The sequence below is a fragment of the Anthonomus grandis genome, chromosome 2 (genome assembly GCF_022605725.1).
Source record: "Anthonomus grandis grandis chromosome 2, icAntGran1.3, whole genome shotgun sequence".
Taxonomy (NCBI): domain Eukaryota; kingdom Metazoa; phylum Arthropoda; class Insecta; order Coleoptera; family Curculionidae; genus Anthonomus; species Anthonomus grandis.
The window spans coordinates 3,723,373-3,742,859 of record NC_065547.1 but is presented as its reverse complement, the minus strand read 5'-3'; the positions used below and the strand labels follow the sequence as shown (position 1 = coordinate 3,742,859).

Here is a 19,487-nt window from a genome sequence, read left to right as displayed (position 1 = left end):
TCATAAAAAAAACAACGACCGAAAGCGACGTAATTACGACCGATTGCTCGATTGCAATTTTTATGCGTAAAATTGTAATTTGCAAAAGTAACGGTGCCTTGTTTTTGTTTCAGATGAAAAGGGGGAGGGCACGGTTGTTTTAACTTACCGAAACGGCCGATCGGTTGTTCGTCTGTCTCCCTCTTACCCACCTTAATGATCCAGATTACGATAATTTTTTTCTTTAAGATTAAACTCGTCGATTTCGTGATTAATAAATCGCTACTTTGTTATATACAGTTGTCATCTCACTCTGATTATTTACTCACTCACTCACTCCCTTCTACCCCTCTCAAAATCCATATTACCAGTAATTAAATGATTAACATGGATATTAGCCCATATATGAACATAGGGCATATTTGTGCTAAAATGTAAACATACGAATATACCCCAGGGTATGCATATATGCAATCCTCGTTGATTGCTTGTAAATAACATTAAATTGACTTCCCCCTCCGACCCCGCACTGAAATATTAAATATAATTCGCGAACGTAGTCGGTACAAAACACATTCAATTCAATATATTACGGTAATTAACCAAATTACAAAAAAAAAAAGATTTCATATAGTAATACACCACTTGTATTGTCATTAAATATCTAGGATAAAAAACAGATAACAAGTAACATCAATAAAATCAAATAATGGTTTAAAACAGAGTAACTACAATATAAAAGAAGACACACTTTAAACAAAGTCAATATATAAAATTATATTGCACTTATATAAGTAGATTTTAAAATTCGTTGAAGTGAACTCAGAGAACAATGAAACAAATCTATACTAACACTATTTATTGCACAGTTTTCACCATACATTGTACGATGTTGTTCAAGGTAGAATAATCTAGTTTGTCTGAGCACTGTAGTAAAGAGGAACATTTAAATTAACTTAGGAGACTTGTATTACATTGTTAGGAATCTTGTATGTTGTGGCAATATCACAGTTTTTACGTCGAGTCTCTAACTTTTGAATGTTCAGAAATCTATATATTTCATTGTAATTAATATCAATGCAAGAAATATTAAGCTTTTAAGCATTGTATCTTATGACGGTTGAACATTTTCTAGACACATTATATATTGGGAATAATAAGGAGATCATACACATGAATTCGACAATAGACGTTTAATGGAATCAATACTGCTGAAATCATGAGTGTGCCTCTTAATAAAACCAAACATTTTGTAAACCGTATTACACAGGTTTTCAATATTTTTTGAAAAAGTTAGTTTGCAGTCAAAAAGCATCCCAAGATCACGTATCTTTGATAATTTCTCAATAAGTGGACCCATTAGATGATACTGATCAAATGATGGACTAAAACTCCTGGTAAATTGAATATATTTGCATTTTTTACCATTTAGGACCCTTCCATTGTTTTTGCACCATAATACAAATTTGTGAGGATCAGAACAAAGTTCATGATGTGCCAAGTTACTGTCTTTAATTTTAAAAATGGCGGCGGGGCGACATTTTGAAAAATGAAGTTAAATAAAAAGGGCGGTCATTGCGAAACAGTCAAATTTCAACCCCAAAATTTTTTATCATTTTTACGTATGAATTCGCTCATCCTGGGACACACTGTATAAACAGCAGTAGCAGCAAGTTTTTAAATCTCCGCGTATCCTTTACTCGTTAAGAATCTTTTAAGGAAACCCCCTTCCCGCCCTCAGGAGGCTCCGAAAGTTTTAAAAGCCCCCAGAAAATATGAATATGAAACCCGTAGGAGCATAAAAGGGAATATACAACAACCAGACGACCGGATCATATTTTCAACATGTCATATTTGTTCTCCGAGGTTTACAATACAATAAGTTCCCAGGTAGACCCGTACACCGTAAAAACGGTTTAGTTTTGGGGGTAATTCGAGCCCTTTTTTCATGGCGTATCCGTCTGCGAGGAGTTTTATTAAGGGCTAATAAAGGTGTTGAGGCCCGGGGATGAAAAGGGATTTTTTTTCTTAAATTTATTAAACGTCAGAGGGTGGAATACCGATTTTTCTCTTTTAGAGGCTTTATTGCCGATAATTGGCCCACATCAGTTCGAGAGTTTTGGTGATTGTTATGAATTTCTTATTGTCGTTTCGAGTTTGTTGGTTTTGATTTTATATGAAAGTAAATGAAAATAAAAAAATTCCTGTGAAGACAACAGTTATTGAGTAGTTTTTCAATGAATCGATAAAATCTTGATACTGTCAGACCTTACAAATATCTATATATTTGGAAAACTAACGTAAGGATTTTAATGATTTTAGTTTCATTTGAAAGCCGATGAGTTTCTTTACCAAAAAGGTCCTTACAACTTTTCCTGTAAATACAACAGTTATCGAGTTATGAAGTAGTTTTTCCTGAAATCCATTTTAGACCCTTTGTTTTTTTTAAATGTTACATAAATTACCTAAAATACAAAATGTAGAACTGTGGCCTGGTTCAATGCTGTAAATGTATTATCAATTTATCAAGAATAATCGCTCAGTTATATGTCGTAGTTTTCCTTAAATGCAGTACATCATTATTCAATGGTAATTACAATTCAATGGTTAGTTACTTAGTATCAAAGACTTTACAAAAACTTAAATATCTTAAAAACTCATGTAAGAATTGTATGTTTTTAGGTTGATAAGTAGTTTTTAAATGAAAAGAAAAAATCTTAATGCTATCATAGGCATCATATACTATCATATTCCATTACATAAAGGAGGAGATAGAGATCAAGCCTCAAACTATCGTCCAATTGCACTTCTTCCAACCCTCTCAAAGATCATAGAACGCCTGGCTAAAAAAAGGTTTTTGTCATTTTTGTTTAAATATAATATCTGAACCCCTTATCAGTTTGGATTTCTGAGCAAAAAATGCACCAACAATGCTATGTTCTCCTTATTTAACAGCGTTTATTCAAATATCAACAAAAATTATTTAACAGCAACAATTTTCTGACAAAAAAGCATTTTGATTGATTGATTGATTGGCTTTACTAAAATCTAAATATCTTGACAGCTCATCTAAAGATTTTATTAATTTTAGTTTTATATGAAAGCCGATGAATTTCTATACCAGAACATTTAATTTTTCACAATATTTTCTCACTCAAGTTCAGTCCCTTTTTAATCGGGACTAACGCATGTAAAAAAATAAATGCCCAAACCACCAACGGGTACGAAAAAACCGAAATTCCGTTTTTTTAAAATATACAATACCTCGAACATTCCTGACCGACTTACGAGGCAAAAGCCATTAAATCGGTCCATTACGCACCCTCATTCCAGAATTTATTTCCTCCCCTAGTATAAGGGTTTATTAAGGGAAGGGCAAACGAATAGCGAACACGATGTACGACTTATAAGTAGCCGAATCTAATAAAATTGCTCGGACATTAAGAAATTATGGAATGTATTAGTTTGTGGGTGGTCTCATTGGATTCGGGAGGTCTAGAGTATAGAAAATTCGTTGGAATTTTAAAGATTGAGGCATTAGCTCACAATTCTTCATCTTCATAGAAATTTTTGACCACGAAAAAAAAATATTAATTATACCAAAAATCCCGAGATTTGATGGGATCTATTTTAGTTTCACTAATTTTTATTTTTTAGATTCACTAATTTTAGGACCTTAAATTGACCTCAAAAGCCTCAATATCTCGTGAACTATATTAGATACGGCCTTCTGGGTGATCTCGTTGGATTCAGAAGGTCCAGAATATACAGATTACGTTGGAATTTTAAACATTGATGCATTCGTTTTCCCATAATACGCTATCAAAGTTGAGAATTCTTCACTTTTTCCTTAATATATGGCTTGTGAGACTTATTATTTTTATGTAGCTTTTACATGAGAATATTTAGTTGTATATCTGTAAAGTCTGTTTAACTATAAGTGAACAATTTTATTTGTCTGTATTTTGTCATTGTTAGGTCATTTATTTTCTTGTATTTTGAAAAAAATTAAATAAATTATATTATTATTAATGATAATTTGGATTTTGGTTTTTAAAGTGAATATTTGAAAATGGATTTAATGAAAACAAATAAATAATTTGCATAAGAATTATTAAAAGTCTTCAATTTTGGATTTTGAACTATTGACATTTGGGTTTATTTTTTTGAAGTACGTATTTTTTTTTTTTAAATCTCTAATTAAATTTATCAGATAATCCGTTTACGTAATTTTTGGCATTTTGTGATTTTTTATTAATTTTTATTAATGTGTCTTGTGAAATAAAATCAATCAAGGAATTCGTAAACAAATTTTCAAATCCTTATGTCTAATAGTTTATTCAGTCTGTGTCAAAATGCCTGTGTTGTAGTTTTTTTTTCAAATTTTTCTTATTTTTTTATGTCACCACAACTCAAAAATCCCGAGTTTCAATGGGATCTGAGTAAAACTTTAGGAATTACAGAACTTTAAAACTTTCGACATTTGACTGTTTTTTTACTCTAAATTGACCTCAAAATCCTCAATATCTCGGGAACTATAATAGGTACGACCTTCCGGGAGGTCTCATTGGATTTAGAAGGTGCAAAGTATGGAAACTGCGTTTAAACTTTGAGGATTAATGCGTTAGTTCTCATGTAATCAGTGGTCCGAAAGTTGTTCAAAGTTGAGTAAAACTTTAGGATTTATAGGACGGGAAGTATACTAGGTACGACCCTCTGGTTGGACTTATTAGATTAAGAAAGTTCAAAGTATGATAAATTCATTGGAATTTTGAGGATCAAGGCTTTAGTTTTCACACAGTCTGTTTTCAAAGTTAAGAATTTTTCATCTCTAGGAAGGATAGACTTTTTTTACCAAAAAAAAATATTTTTTTCAATTTTTTTCTAATGTTATCACAAGTTTTACCTCATATCTGAGTAAAATTGTGGAAATTACAGGACTTTTAAGTTTTCAAAATTGAACTAATTTTTCGACCCTAAATTGACCTCAATATCTTGGGAAATATAATAGGTATGACCTTCTGGAAGGACTCGTTGGATTTAAAAAGAGCGGAGTATATTAATTTCGTTGAAATTTTAAGGATTGAAGCATTCGTTTTTCTACAATCTGTGTCCAAAGTTGAGGATATTTTATAAGATCATACTAGTCATTTATTTTCTCGTTGACGTTGTACCGCGCCCTTAGATGCTTTTGTATTTTGAAAGAAATTAAATAATTTATATTGTTATTATAATTAATGATTATTCGGATTTTAGTTTTTAAAGTGAGTATTTGAAAATGGATCTAATGAAAACAAATAAATAATCTGCATACGAATTTTTAAATGTCCTCGTTTTTGGATTGTTAGGCTATTGACATTTAGGTTTATTTTTTTTTGAAAATATTTTTTTTAATTGTGAAAAGGAATTGTCTAATCAAATTAATTAAAGAATTCGTATACAAATTTTCATATTTCTATTTTTGGCATTTTGTGATTTTTTTATTAATTTTTTTCACAATTTTCTTATATTTATTTTGAAAAAAACCTGCAATATGTGTCTTGTGAAGTGAAATTAATCAAGGAATTTTATGTCTAATAATTTTTTAGTTACCTGCACACATTTTGTGATTTTTTGTTAAATTTTTTTCAATTTTGTTATATATTTTTTTCACTTTTTTTATGTTACCGCAACTCAAAAATCCCGAGTTTCGATGGGATCTGTGTAAAACTTTAGCAATTACAAGACTTTAAAACCTTCCACACTTAACTAAGTTTTTTACTTTAAATTGACCTCAAAATCCTCAATATCTCGGTAACTATAATAGATATAATATAGTGAGAGATTTTATGTGCAGAGGAACTCGCTATATTGTAACTAAAAGACCTTTCAAAAATAGAAGTTGAGTGAAGAGGTATAGTTACACAGCTCGTATCGCGAAGCTCTAGATTATGGATTTCTGAGCCAAATTTTATTTTCCTGTATAAGTAGTGGGGGACACTTTCTTGCTATTATTTTATAAAATAACACAACTGAATGGAAGACGCGCCTTTCATCCATTTTAAGCCAATGCACATCTCTCAACTTAACCGCTTAAGCTCTATACTCACCCTGCATACCCCCAATTAGTCTTACACAGTGGTTTTGTATTAACTGAATGCGATATTTATCCCTTTCCAGCAAACATGGACATAATTAAAGTGCGAAAGCACTAAAGAGTCACAAAGCATTTTCTTTAATGACTCTGTCAATAGATGCCTTTGTTTAAATATAAGCTTTAGATTTAAGAATGCTCTCTTAATACACATGCTGACATGCTCAGTAAACCTCAAATCAATCTCGTTGGATTCAAAAGGTCCAGAATATACAGATTCCAACGTAAATTTTATACAGATTTCAACAAAATTCCAACGTAAATTTTGAAGATTGATGCATTAGTTTTTCCACAATCCGCTGTCAAAGTTGATAATTATTCACTTCCAGACTTTTTTCTTAATATCCAGGGTGTTTCAAAATTCACTACATATATTTTAAGGGCGTATTCCTGAGGTCAAAATAGGACTTTTTTTTCCTATAAACATGGGTCCGAAAATGTACCCCCTTCAAGCTACAGCCATCGCAAGAAGTGTAAAAAAAATCGATTTTTTAAAACTGTGTCTACAGTTTTGCATCAAATTTAACGAAATTTGGAATACCCCCGTTATTTTAGGCGGTCTATTTACTCTTTATCTTAGAAAAGGCGTAAAACTAATTTTAAGGGGTAAACTGAGGGGGTGCACACTTTTGACGGCCAAAATTTTATGTGTATATACATACATTTTTTTTAAAATTAAGTAGACCATACAAAAATTTAATTTTTTGGTCTCTTGCATTTTTTTCATACGACTATTAGTTTTTGAGAAAATCGCCTGTGATTAAAAGGATAGCAATATCGTAAATTAAAAATCAAAGAAAAAATTTAGGAAATAGGCTGTGTTTCGCAATTGTTGATATTTTTATTTGTGAGGTTTTAGTAGTAGGTTGTGATTATTTTTTTTTAGACATTTTTTAACTTGCTTGACATTTGGTGTAAAATAAATTTACTGTCATTGTTGACTTTGTTTACTTCCCGTTTTAGATTTAAAGTGTAGTTTTTATTCCCATGTTTCATTTCTAAACGCTAACATTGCTATAATGGAAAATGAACGTTATTGATTCAAACATCTTGCAGACATCCATTTTGTTTATGGTCTTGCTGATGGTAACGCGTATGAAGCTCAAAGATTGTATCAGTTAAGGTTTCCTTATCGCTGACTCCCGAATATACGAACATTTTCAGAGTCACATCGGCATCTTAGGGAATAAGGTAGTTTTCGGACCCCCAGGAACAATGCAGGCAGACCGCAACAAGCACGAAACCCAGAGACAGAGGAGCAAATTTTGAATGCCATCGACGACGATCCTGGCCTAAGCACCCGAAAAATAGCTCGGAATTTGGATGTTTCTCATGCAACTGTCTGGCGGGTTTTGCACGAAAACAGCTTGTATTCATACCATATTCAAAGAGTTCAAGCTTTGCTACCTCAAGATTTCCCAAGGCGCTTACAGTTTGCAAGGTGGTTACTTCAGAGATGCGCGAGAGATAATAATTTTTTATCAAGTATTCTATTCACAGACGAAGCTCATTTTTCGCGGGAAGGGGTGGTGAATTTTTACAATGTGCATGTTTGGGCAGCAGAGAATCCGCACGAAATTAGGCAATCTCACCACCAGGAGCACTTTAGCCTTAATGTATGGGCAGGTTTAGTGGGAGATGAGTGAATTTTGAATTTTAGTTGGCGACACTTATTTAGACTTTCTACAGCACCATTTAAATGGTTTACTAGACAATGTACCTTTAAATGTGCGAGCGAACACGTGGTTTATGCATGACGTTGCCCCCCCTCATTTCCGTATAACAGTACGTGACTATTTGAACTTTGTGTTTCCTGAGAGATGGATTGGTAGAGCAGGCCCAATACCATGGCCTCCACGCTTCCCGGACTGCAATCCTCTGGATTTTTTTTTCTGGGGATATGTAAAAAGCCTCGTCTATAATCCTGGTCAAGTGCCTTCGCTCGAGGTCCTAAGGCAAAGAATTATTGATGCCTTTGAAACAATAAGAAATACTCCCGGAATTTTAGAGCGAGTAAGATAATCTATGAGAAGACGAATGGAGGCTTGTATTGCAACGGGGGGTGCGCATTTCGAGCACTTTTTATAAAAAAAAATATTTGTTTCTCAGAAGTTTATTGTTTATTTAAAAAATAATTAATTATTATGTTAATAAACGTTAAATAATTTTTTAACCAATTTTTGTATTTTTATAAACCGTAATTCTTTAATGTAAATAATTGTTCATTTATTGAAAAAACCAGTCTACCTATTTATTGTTATAAGAGCGTAGCTCTTATTATGGGGCTCTCCCGCAGTGGAGTTTTCGCACAAAATTCGGACCGGTCGGACAAAAGTGTTTATAACTTTGGTTGTATTTGAGTTATAGAAACGATGTTTACCTTTTTATAATCTAGAAATATGAGGCTTTAATTTGATTATTTTCAAATTTTCATCTGTTTTTTTGTTTAGGACTAGAACGCCTTCAAACTCAAAAAAATTTTTTTCATCGATTTTGGTCAAGGGAATTCGATACAGGTCGCCAGGGTTTCTTGAATATTATGAAATTTAACAGATCGATTAGAGTTAATGAGGACCTTATCTGTATAGTTTTTGGTTATTCTCAGCAAACGGGAAGTATTTTATTTTTTTAACGCTCAAAGTTTCAGACATTTGTGATATTCTAGCCCTTCTGACGGTTTAACGGTATCTTTCCGGCAATAGTGACTCACAGAAGATGTGTGCGCCTTATCGAGAGCTACAATTTTTATTTAGGACTCTTTTGAAAAAATGTTTTTTTTAGGAGAAAAATCAAAAAAACCCAAAAAAAATTATTTTTTTTAGTTTTTTCTGTGTAAAATTTTTATGGTGCAAAATTTAAAAAAAATTCATTTGGATTAATTAAACCTACATCCTTTCCGAATAAAACAAAGTATTAAGTTTAACGCTATCATTTATACAGGGTGAGCAGCGCTCAGTTGAAAATACCCTTTTTCACGCTTTTTTTCTTCAAATATTAATAACTTTTTATTGGCGGCACTTAGAGGTTTCATTCAATTGGAGCATTTAAAGAACCTTTTAAAACCAATTTTTCGACATACTCTACAATCATCTACGTAGAGCAGTTTTTGCTCTACACTATTTTTTGACTTTGACGCCTAATACCGCAATGGCTATGCCACCTACGAAGACCATTTTTGCCCTCAAACACGCGGAATTTATCTGGCTATAATTCACTAAATCCGTTTTATTTCATATATCACCATTTTCCAAGAAAATTCAATTTTCCATGATAGGTCCCAAAAAAATCGGTCAGCTGAATATTGGTACCCCTACGGGCCCGATGATCAGGGTATAAAAACTAATGTGGTCTAGCACCCAACAAGTGCGCGTCTCCGTGGCAACGAAACCGACGATTTTCGCCCGTTTCCACCTAAAATAAGACCCTTTTTATAATCGAAATTTAACTACTAAAACCGATTGGAATCGGTCCAGAATTGACGCTAAACTGTTCCTAAGGCTTTATACTATTTTTCCATGTACAAATCATAAGGTAAAAACCTTTTTTTATACCCGAAATCATCGTCTGAAAATGGTCGATTTTGACGTCTACGCGCGATTTTATTGCCGGCTTTTACGTTTTGTCAACATGGATGAATTGGCTCGGACTTGCTTCCTAATTTCATTGATAAAATGCTTAAAATAGCTCAGAACTTCCTGAAATTGGTACGGAATTATTCCAGAGACTCTGGAGAATCCGAATATGTGCATATCTTTTACCAAATCGGGTTCTTTTAGCCGTGATAATTCGGCAACGTTTGACGTTTTAGCAATTTCCATGTAATATAATATAATATTCATGCGACACAGTGTCTATACAAGGCATTTTGCTAGACAAAAATTACAACACAGTGGGTCCTAATGATAAAAAAAAAATCTAATAGGGATTTAATGAGTATTATTATTTTATGTGGTAATTTTTTTTTTTTGAAACTTTTTTTGTATTTGCCCGATTTGAATGAAATTTGGTATTTGGGTTTGGTTTAGGGTATAATTATTAATTTTTTACAAATTTTTGAAATATTGAGTTCACGTGAGTACCAAAACTTTTTTCCTATGGGTCCGATTGGATTGAAATTGGCTATTTGGGGTTTATTTATGAAATAATTATTGGTTTGTATCAAATTTTTAAAATATTGAGTTTGAGAGTCACGTGACCATCAAAAGGTTTTTCCTATGGGTCCGATTTGATTGATATTTGGTATCTGGGGTTTATTTATGAAATAATTATTGATTTGTATCAAATTTTTAAAATATTGAGTTTGAGGGTCACGTGACTATCAAAAGGTTTTTCCTATGGGTCCGATTGGATTGAAATTTGGTATTTGGGGTTTATTTATGAAATAATTATTCATTTGTATCAAATTTTTAAAATATTGAATTTGAGGGTCACGTGACTATCAAAAGGTTTTTCCTATGGGTCCGATTGCATTGAAATTTGGTATTTGGGGTTTATTTATGACATAATTATTGGTTTGTATCAAAGTTTGTTAGTTTAGGACTTACTTTAAAATTTGCCAATAATCATTTTAGAAAAAAAAATGGTACGGTGGGAAAAAACCAGTTTTCTTTTGTTTTTCCCACTGTTTCATTATTATCTCGGATTCTGTAGCTCCGATTCAATCCGTTAATGGTTTATTGCATTCCTTATTCCGTTTCTGATAATCTTTTGCTTATTTCATTATATTGGCCTTAATATAAAGGCCAATATAAAATAAAGGATATTAGAAAAGACATATGGCAAAACCAGTTGACCTTTATCAGGCGTGACCTAGACCTAAGTCTTCACCAACCTTCATCCTCCTGTATGACTGCATTTGACTCTTAATTCTTTGCTTGAAAAATGCATTAAAGCCTTCGAAATGTATAAGGGATTGGACATAGAATAAGAGGAGATTAGTATGAAATACATCGGTTGGTTTTCAAGGGAACAATTCAGGGGAAAGGTGAATAGTGAGAATACAAAACTCATTGCTCGAGGATCTACACAGATGGCTCATCCAAAATCTTCAGAGCAGCTGTTTAACGAGTTGCTTGCCACTTGGATCGCCAACCTTTGAAGGAATAAGGCCGAATGGATGGAGTAGAGCGGAGCTCTTATCACATCATGGTTCTCAGAAGCATGATACCCCAAAAACCGTAAAAACAAATAGTGGTTAAACTCACAGCGTTGCCGGGGCAGCACCTGTTAAACAATCTCTTATAAATGGTCCTTTTTTAATTAGTTTTCTCTGGCCAAAAGCTTTTCTACTGGTCCCAACTGATCAAAGTACGAGCGAAGCTCGTACTTGTTAAATGTCGTGCCGCTTAAAAAATGTATTAAAACAAATAGTCACACAATTATTACGTTATTGGTAGCCTTTTATTAATCGGTGATTTTCTTAAAAACTATTTGTATTATCAAAAAAATGCAAGAGACATAAAATTTAGATTTTTGTATGGCCCATATTCTAGTGTAGCTTAATTTTTTAAAAAAATTTATGTATACATCAAATTTTGGCCCTCAAAAGTGTGAACCCCCTCAGTTTACCCCTTAAAATTAGTTTCACGCCTTTTCTAAGATAAAAAGTAAATAGACCGTTTAAAATAACGGGGGTACTCCAAATTTCGTTAAATTTGATGCAAAACTGTAGACACAGTTTTAAAAAATCGATTTTTTTACACTTCTTGCGGTGGCTGTAGCTTGAAGGGGGTGCATTTTAGGACCCATGTTTATAGGAAAGAAAAGTCTTATTTTGACCTCTATGTAGTGAATTTTGAAACACCCTGTATAGCTTGTGATACTTAAATTATTTTTGTTCATCATGATTGTGTAATCTAATTGTTTTTATGTATTTTTTAGATGTGAATATCTAGTTTTATATTTGTAAAGTCTATGTATCTTTAAGTCAACAATTTTATCTTGTTATTGTTAGGCCATTTAGTCTCTTGTCGACATTGCTCCACGCCTTTACGGAGCTTCTTATTTTGAAAGGAATTAAATAAATATTATTACTATTATTATAATTAATGATAATTTGTAATTTTTAAATGTCTTCGTTTTTGGATTGTTAGGCTATTGGTATTTAGGTTAATTTTTTTTATTTGTGAAGAGGGTGCCTAATCAAATTAATTAAAAAATTCATCTAGAAATTGTCAAATTTCTATGTCCAATAATTTTTTATTTACAGGCATTTAATGATTTTTTTATTAATTTTTTTCACAATTTTTTATATCAATTTTTATCCTACAAATATGTGTGTGGTGAAGTGAAATTAATCAATTTCAAATTTTTATTTCTAATAGTGTTTTACTTACAAGTATTTTGTGATTTTTTAATATTTTTTCCTTTTTTTTGTATCACTTTCTTTGTTTTTGGATTGTTAGGCTATTGGCATTTAGGTTTATTTTTTTTAATTGTGAAAATTAATTAAAGAATTCATCTACAAATTTTCAAACTTTTATGTCCAATAGTTTTTGGGTTACGGGCATTTCATAATTTCTTTCAAACTTATTTTTTTTTTAATCACTAATTAAATTAATCAGATAATCCATATACAAATTTTCATATTTCTATTTTTGGCGTTTTGTGATTTTTTTATTAATTTTTTTCACAATTTTCTTATAATTATTTTAAAAAAAACCTGCAATATGTGTCTTGTGAGGTGAAATTAATCAAGGAATTTTATGTCTAATAATTTTTTAGTTACAGGCATTTTATTAATAGTTTTTTTCAAATTTTTCTTATATATTTATTTCACTTTTTTATGTCACCGCAACTTAAAAATACCGAGTTTCGGTGGGATCAAAATGCCGCCATTAGTTTTTCTATAATCTGTGTCCAAAGTTGAGGATATTTTATAAGACCATACCAAACTTAGCAATGTTTTACCAAAAAAATGTTTTGTTTTATTTTTTTTTTTAACCTCACTACTAATTTGAGCTAAAGTCAAAGTCAAAATATAGGTACTTTATTTGTTAAGTTTACAAACTTGTGCTAAAAGCTTTCTAATATTAGAATTTATAATACAAGTATTTATTTGGTTATACAGGACAAAAACAGAATACAAAATCGATTTTGATTGTACATAGAAGCATATTTTATATAAACAAAGAAAAAACCAAAAAAGAAGAAAAGAAAAGGCGAGAAACAACATAAAACAAGAATAATAAAAAAAAAAAATAATAAAATAAATCTGATCAACAGATATATAATTAATTTTAAATATTAAAATGAATCGTTAAAATACTCTTCAATGCTGTAGTAAGCTTTTGGTAAGATGAATTTCTTTAGTTCTCTCCTAAACTTTTTAAGGTCTGTAACAGTCCTAATCGAAAAAGGAACATGATTAAATATTTTACGACTAATAAATATAAGAGAGTCCAATCCCATAAAATGCAAAAACACCAAGTTTCTTTTTTAAATTTGAGTGAAACTTCAGGAATTACCAGACTTTAAAATTTCGACATTTGACTATGTTTTTTACTCTACCCTATTGACCTCAAAACCCTCAATATCTTGGGAACTATAATAGGTACGACCTTTTGGGAGGACTCATTGGATTTAGAAAATGCGGAGTATACTAATTCCGTTAAAATTTTGAGGATTAAGGCATTCGTTTTCCCACAATACGCTCTCAAAGTTAAAAATTCTTCATATTAACATTTAGACATTTTTCAGCTAGAACTAGCTCACCTCATTTAGCACGTTTTGATGTAACCGGAGTAAAACTATGGGAATTATTGGACTTTGAAAATGTTAAAATTTGACTATTTTTTTAAACCTAAAAGTATCTCAGGTATTGTAATAGATTCAATAAATCAAGAGCATTCAGAAACCGTGAAAATCATGACGATCGAACCTCTAATTTGCCTCTAAATCATGGAAACTTCTCATAAAAAAAGAGACAACTTACCCAATAAAAGAACAGACCTAGGACTCTCCAAATCCAATAAAATCCTCCATTTTTTCAAGGCATCGGAATAATCCAATCCAGAAAAAAACCACTCACAACAAACTCCCACTCGCGGAAAAAAAGACGATCCTTAAAACTCACTAAATACCACGAATTGAACAACAGTTATTCTGAAGAGGGACACTATAAACACCAAATTTGCATTCGGTTTTTTTTGTCACTCACGGAACAAAGGGGTGAAACTCACCACAAAAAAAAGCACGAAGAAACTTCTTTTTTTTATGTTCAGTTTTTCGCGATTTTCGTTCTAATACGAAAGTTTCGTTTCACTGCGACACGCTCCCCATTCGAGGTTCAGAGCTTTACTGAAAGCTCTTTCGGAAAAGAGCGGCGGAATGGGCGGTCGGGCGGTGCGACGTTGCCGCACTTGCCGCTCTTTTTCTCCCGTTTGTAAAACGTGTACGTACACATACCTGAAGTGCACCATAAGCAGGTGGTTACGTGAGAAAATGGAGTGTTTTATGATCGGGGAAGAACGCGACCGGCTATTTTGTGGTTTTGCAGTTTGAAGTTCCCGCTGTAGCCTCGTTGCCAACTGTCATAATTGTCAAGTGTCATGGCTGTCAGCCTTTTACGGGCCTTCTCTCTTTCATTGTTTAAGAGGTTAATCATCTGTTTGCTTATTGTTTATTGCAACACCACTGAGAAGTTTTCAATTAATTTCTATAAAGAAAACATTTATGCTAAAAAAATCAATAACGTTAAATTTAAGGTAGAAATGTCCCCTCTGTTATTACTCAACACACAAATTCTAATTGTCAAACGTCTCTGCTATTGGTTAAGTTGAACATCATAACGGTCAAACGTCATAGTTGTCATGACTGACATCTGTCAGTCAATTTAATTTAATTTACAGTTCAGTAATAAGCGTTTCTTAAAATTAAAGTTAAACGGTTAAATTGAGTTAGTTTTTGTCATTTTCTTAAATTTACGAGGAATTTTTTAAATTTTTATTTGAAAATTCCTGAAATAGGTTTCTAATTAAATAAATCACACAATATGTGTAAAAATTTTCATATTTCTATGTCGAATAGTTTTTGAGCCAGAGCCATTTTATGATTGTTTTGTACATTCCTTTGAAACAGTTTTTTTTTCAATTTTCATATATTTTTAAAATAGTTCCAAAAAAATAATACAATTAAAAAAATTCTACAAAATTTTTTACATTTTTATTTTCTCTTGTTTTTGCTTTATGAACGTTTATTTGTGATTTTTTTTTTGACCTAAAAGGTTCAAAATTTTTTTTTTTTAAATTACTTAAATAGGGTTCCAATCAAATTAATGAAACAAACTGTATGTGATTTTTCAAATTTGTACTTTTACTCGACTTTGAATTTTTAAAAAAATAAAAAAAAAAATCAAAAATTACAAAATATCTGTAACTTAAAAACTAATTAAACATAGAAATATTAATAATTTCTATTATAGGATTATCTGATTAATTTGATTAGATACGTATGTCGTGAATTAAAAACAAATATATAAAAATATTTTTTTTAATTAAATTCTTACTCATTTTACTTTTATATTTTTACTATTTTTATTTTATATTTATTAGTTATTTTAATATTTAAAAAGTTAAATAATTAAGAAAAATACCGGTAGCTCAAAAACTATTAAAAATAGAAGTTTGAAAATTTCTATATAGATTGTTTGATTAATTTGATTAAATACATATTTCAAGATTTTTTTAAGGAAAAAAATTATAAAAAATCACAAAATGCGTGTAACTAAAAAATTATGAGACATAGAAATATGGAAATTTGTATACGAGTTCTTTGATTAATTTAATTCGACACATATATGAGGAATTTTTGAAAAAAATATAAAAAATAACAAAAACGAATTTTTGAAAAAAATTAAAAACAAAATTACACAATGCCTGTAACTCAAAAATTATAAAACATAGAAATATGGAAATTTGTATACAAGTTCTTTGATTAATTTCATTTGACACCCATATGAGGAATTTTTGAAAAAAATATAAAAAATAACAAAAACAAACTTTTGAAAAAAAATTAAAATCAAAATTACACAATGCCTGTAACTCAAAAATTATGAGACATAAAAATATGGAAATTTGTATACAAGTTCTTTGATTAATTTCATTTGACACCTATATGAGGAATTTTTGAAAAAAATATAAAAAATAACAAAAACTAATTTTTGAAAAAAAAAACAAAATTACACAATGCCTATAACTCAAAAATTATGAGACATAGAAATATGGAAATTTGTATACGAGTTCTTTGATTAATTTGATTTGACACATATATGAGGAATTTTTGAAAAAATATAAATAATAACAAAAACTAATTTTTGAAAAAAATTAAAAACAAAATTACACAATGCCTGTAACTCAAAAATTATGAGACATAGAAATATGGAAATTTGTATACAAGTTCTTTGATTAATTTTATTCGACACATATATGAGGAATTTTTGAAAAAAATATAAAAAAATAACAAAAACAAACTTTTGAAAAAAATTAAAAACAAAATTACACAAGGCCTGTAACTCAAAAATTATGTGACATAGAAATATGGAAATTTGTGTACAAGTTCTTTGATTAATTTGATTTGACACATATATGAGGAATTTTTGAAAAAAATATAAAAAATAACAAACACTAAGTTTTGAAAAAAATTAAAAACAAAATTACACAATGCCTGTAACTCAAAAATTATGAGACATAGAAATATGGAAATTTGTATATGGGTTCTTTAATTAATTTCATTTGACACCTATGTGAGGAATTTTTGAAAAAAATATAAAAAATAACAAAAACAAACTTTTGAAAAAAATTAAAAACAAAATTACACAATGCCTGTAACTCAAAAATTATGAGACATAGAAATATGGAAATTTGTATACGAGTTTTTTGATTAATTTAATTCGACACATATATGAGGAATTTTTGAGAAAAAATATAAAAAATAACAAAAACAAACTTTTGAAAAAAATTAAAAACAAAATTACACAATGCCTGTAACTCAAAAATTATGAAACATAGAAATATGGAAATTTGTATACAAGTTCTTTGATTAATTTGATTTGACACATATATGAGGAATTTTTGAAAAAAATATAAAAAATAACAAAAACTAATTTTTGAAAAAAAATAAAAACAAAATTACACAAGGCCTGTAACTCAAAAGTTATGAGACATAGAAATATGGAAATTTGTATACAAGTTCTTTGATTAATTTAATTCGACACATATATGAGGAATTTTTGAAAAAAATATAAAAAATAACAAAAACTAATTTTTGAAAAAAAATAAAAACAAAATTACACAAGGCCTGTAACTCAAAAGTTATGAGACATAGAAATATGGAAATTTGTATACAAGTTCTTTGATTAATTTAATTCGACACATATATGAGGAATTTTTGAAAAAAATATAAAAAATAACAAAAATTAATTTTTGAAAAAAATTAAAAACAAAATTACACAATGCCTGTAACTCAAAAATTATGAAAGATAGAAATATGGAAATTTGTATACGAGTTCTTTGATTAATTTCATTTGACACCTATATGAGGAATTTTTGAAAAAAATATAAAAAATAACAAAAACTAATTTTTGAAAAAAATTAAAAACAAAATTACACAATGCCTGTAACTCAAAAATTATGAGACATAGAAATATGGAAATTTGTATACGAGTTCTTTGATTAATTTCATTTGACACCTATGTGAGGAATTTTTGAAAAAAAAATATAAAAAATAACAAAAACAAACTTTTAAATTAAAAACAAAATTACACAATGCCTGTAACTCAAAAATTATAAGACATAGAAATATGGAAATTTGTATATGGGTTCTTTGATTAATTTCATTTGACACCTATATGAGGAATTTTTGAAAAAAATATAAAAAATAACAAAAACAGTTAGTCTAGATTAGGTTTTAAATTCTAGATTAGGTTTTAAATTTTTTATATTTACATATTTTTATTTTTTTTTTTTTTATCTTAGTTAAGGTCTTAAATTTTATTGTTTCAAATTTATGATAGTTTTAAGTTTTATATATATATTTTTTAAATTATCTGTTGTCATTTGTTGGTATAATTTATACTTATACCTATAATACCTATTTGTTAGTTTACTATATGCCATCTAAATTTTCCTTTTTATTTTTAGTTATATTCTAAAATTTTCTTTCTTTGTAATTTTTTGTAGCATGATGCTAAATAAAGAAACATTATTATTATTATTATTATTATTATTATTAAACAAACTTTTGAAAAAAATTAAAAACAAAATTACACAATGCCTGTAACTCAAAAATTATGAAACATAGAAATATGGAAATTTGTATACAAGTTCTTTGATTAATTTGATTTGACACATATATGAGGAATTTTTGAAAAAAATATAAAAAATAACAAAAACAAACTTTTGAAAAAAATTAAAAACAAAATTACACAAGGCCTGTAACTCAAAAATTATGAGACATAGAAATATGGAAATTTGTATACAAGTTCTTTAATAAATTCCATTGAACACCTATTTCAAAATTTTTGAAAAAAATAATTAGCTAACTTTAGAAAAAAAAAACTCGAATACCAATAACTCTAAAACGAAAACATTTAAAAAATCTCAGGCAGATTCTACAATTATTTCCATTAAGTCTAATTGCAAAAATCAATTTTGAAAACTAAAAAAAAAACATTAAACGCCCATTTCAGTTTCCAATAATTCCATGCCATAATTCTCCCAAAAAATTTAACGGTTCTCTCCTTTATCTATTTTGATAACAAACAAAGAATAAACATGCATCATATAAAATAGTCATAGTTTAAGCAGCTGATACAATACCAACACCAAATATTAACATTTACATAATGTATTTTCCAAGAAAATTGCAAAAAATAGTAAGTTATACATACTTTTCCATATATATATATATATGATCCTATACAGCAACCAGCACTCCTTAAACCTAAAAAAGAAAAATCCAATCAATTAAATTTGTACAATTTAATATAAATCTACAAGGGTCTGACGTAATTATGTACTCAGTATGTAAGGAGGATCAAGAAAAAAAAATTTCAAATCAATAAAAGTACTGTGCAAATACCATAAAAACATCAATAAAACGTACATTATGTCGGATTGGTATATTATGGGCCAGTAGGTGGGAATCACCGCCGATTTTATTGAGTCGAACAAGGATATTAAAATGTTTTACAAATGCTTTTCTTGGTTATTTCATAATTTGTATAAAAAAGCTTGGATTGATTATCATCATCAGATAAAGATTCCTGAAAATGGCAGAAGATTAGTTGATTTTCCACTATAGAGATTCTGTAAGATGAAATTAAAGACATTCACTTCAACTGCTTTGAAGGAGCACAAGATTTTCAGACAAAGAAAGA

The 19,487-nt window shown here is 29.5% G+C and overlaps 1 protein-coding gene across 15 annotated transcripts in view; it reads right to left on the bottom strand.

Moving 5' to 3' along the window:
- The window catches only part of LOC126750389 (uncharacterized), a 387,538-nt gene that overhangs the window by 194,460 nt on the left and 173,591 nt on the right, over nucleotides 1-19,487 (bottom strand). For 14 of the 15 annotated variants that reach the window (XR_007665705.1, XR_007665706.1, XR_007665704.1 and 11 more), the window contains exon 3: nucleotides 18,999-19,051. The gene's annotated coding sequence lies outside the window, so the exon portion shown is untranslated. Of the gene's footprint in view, nucleotides 1-14,045; nucleotides 14,418-18,998; nucleotides 19,052-19,487 lie in introns of those variants that run through there. The other variant, XM_050460007.1, reaches the window with a different exon arrangement.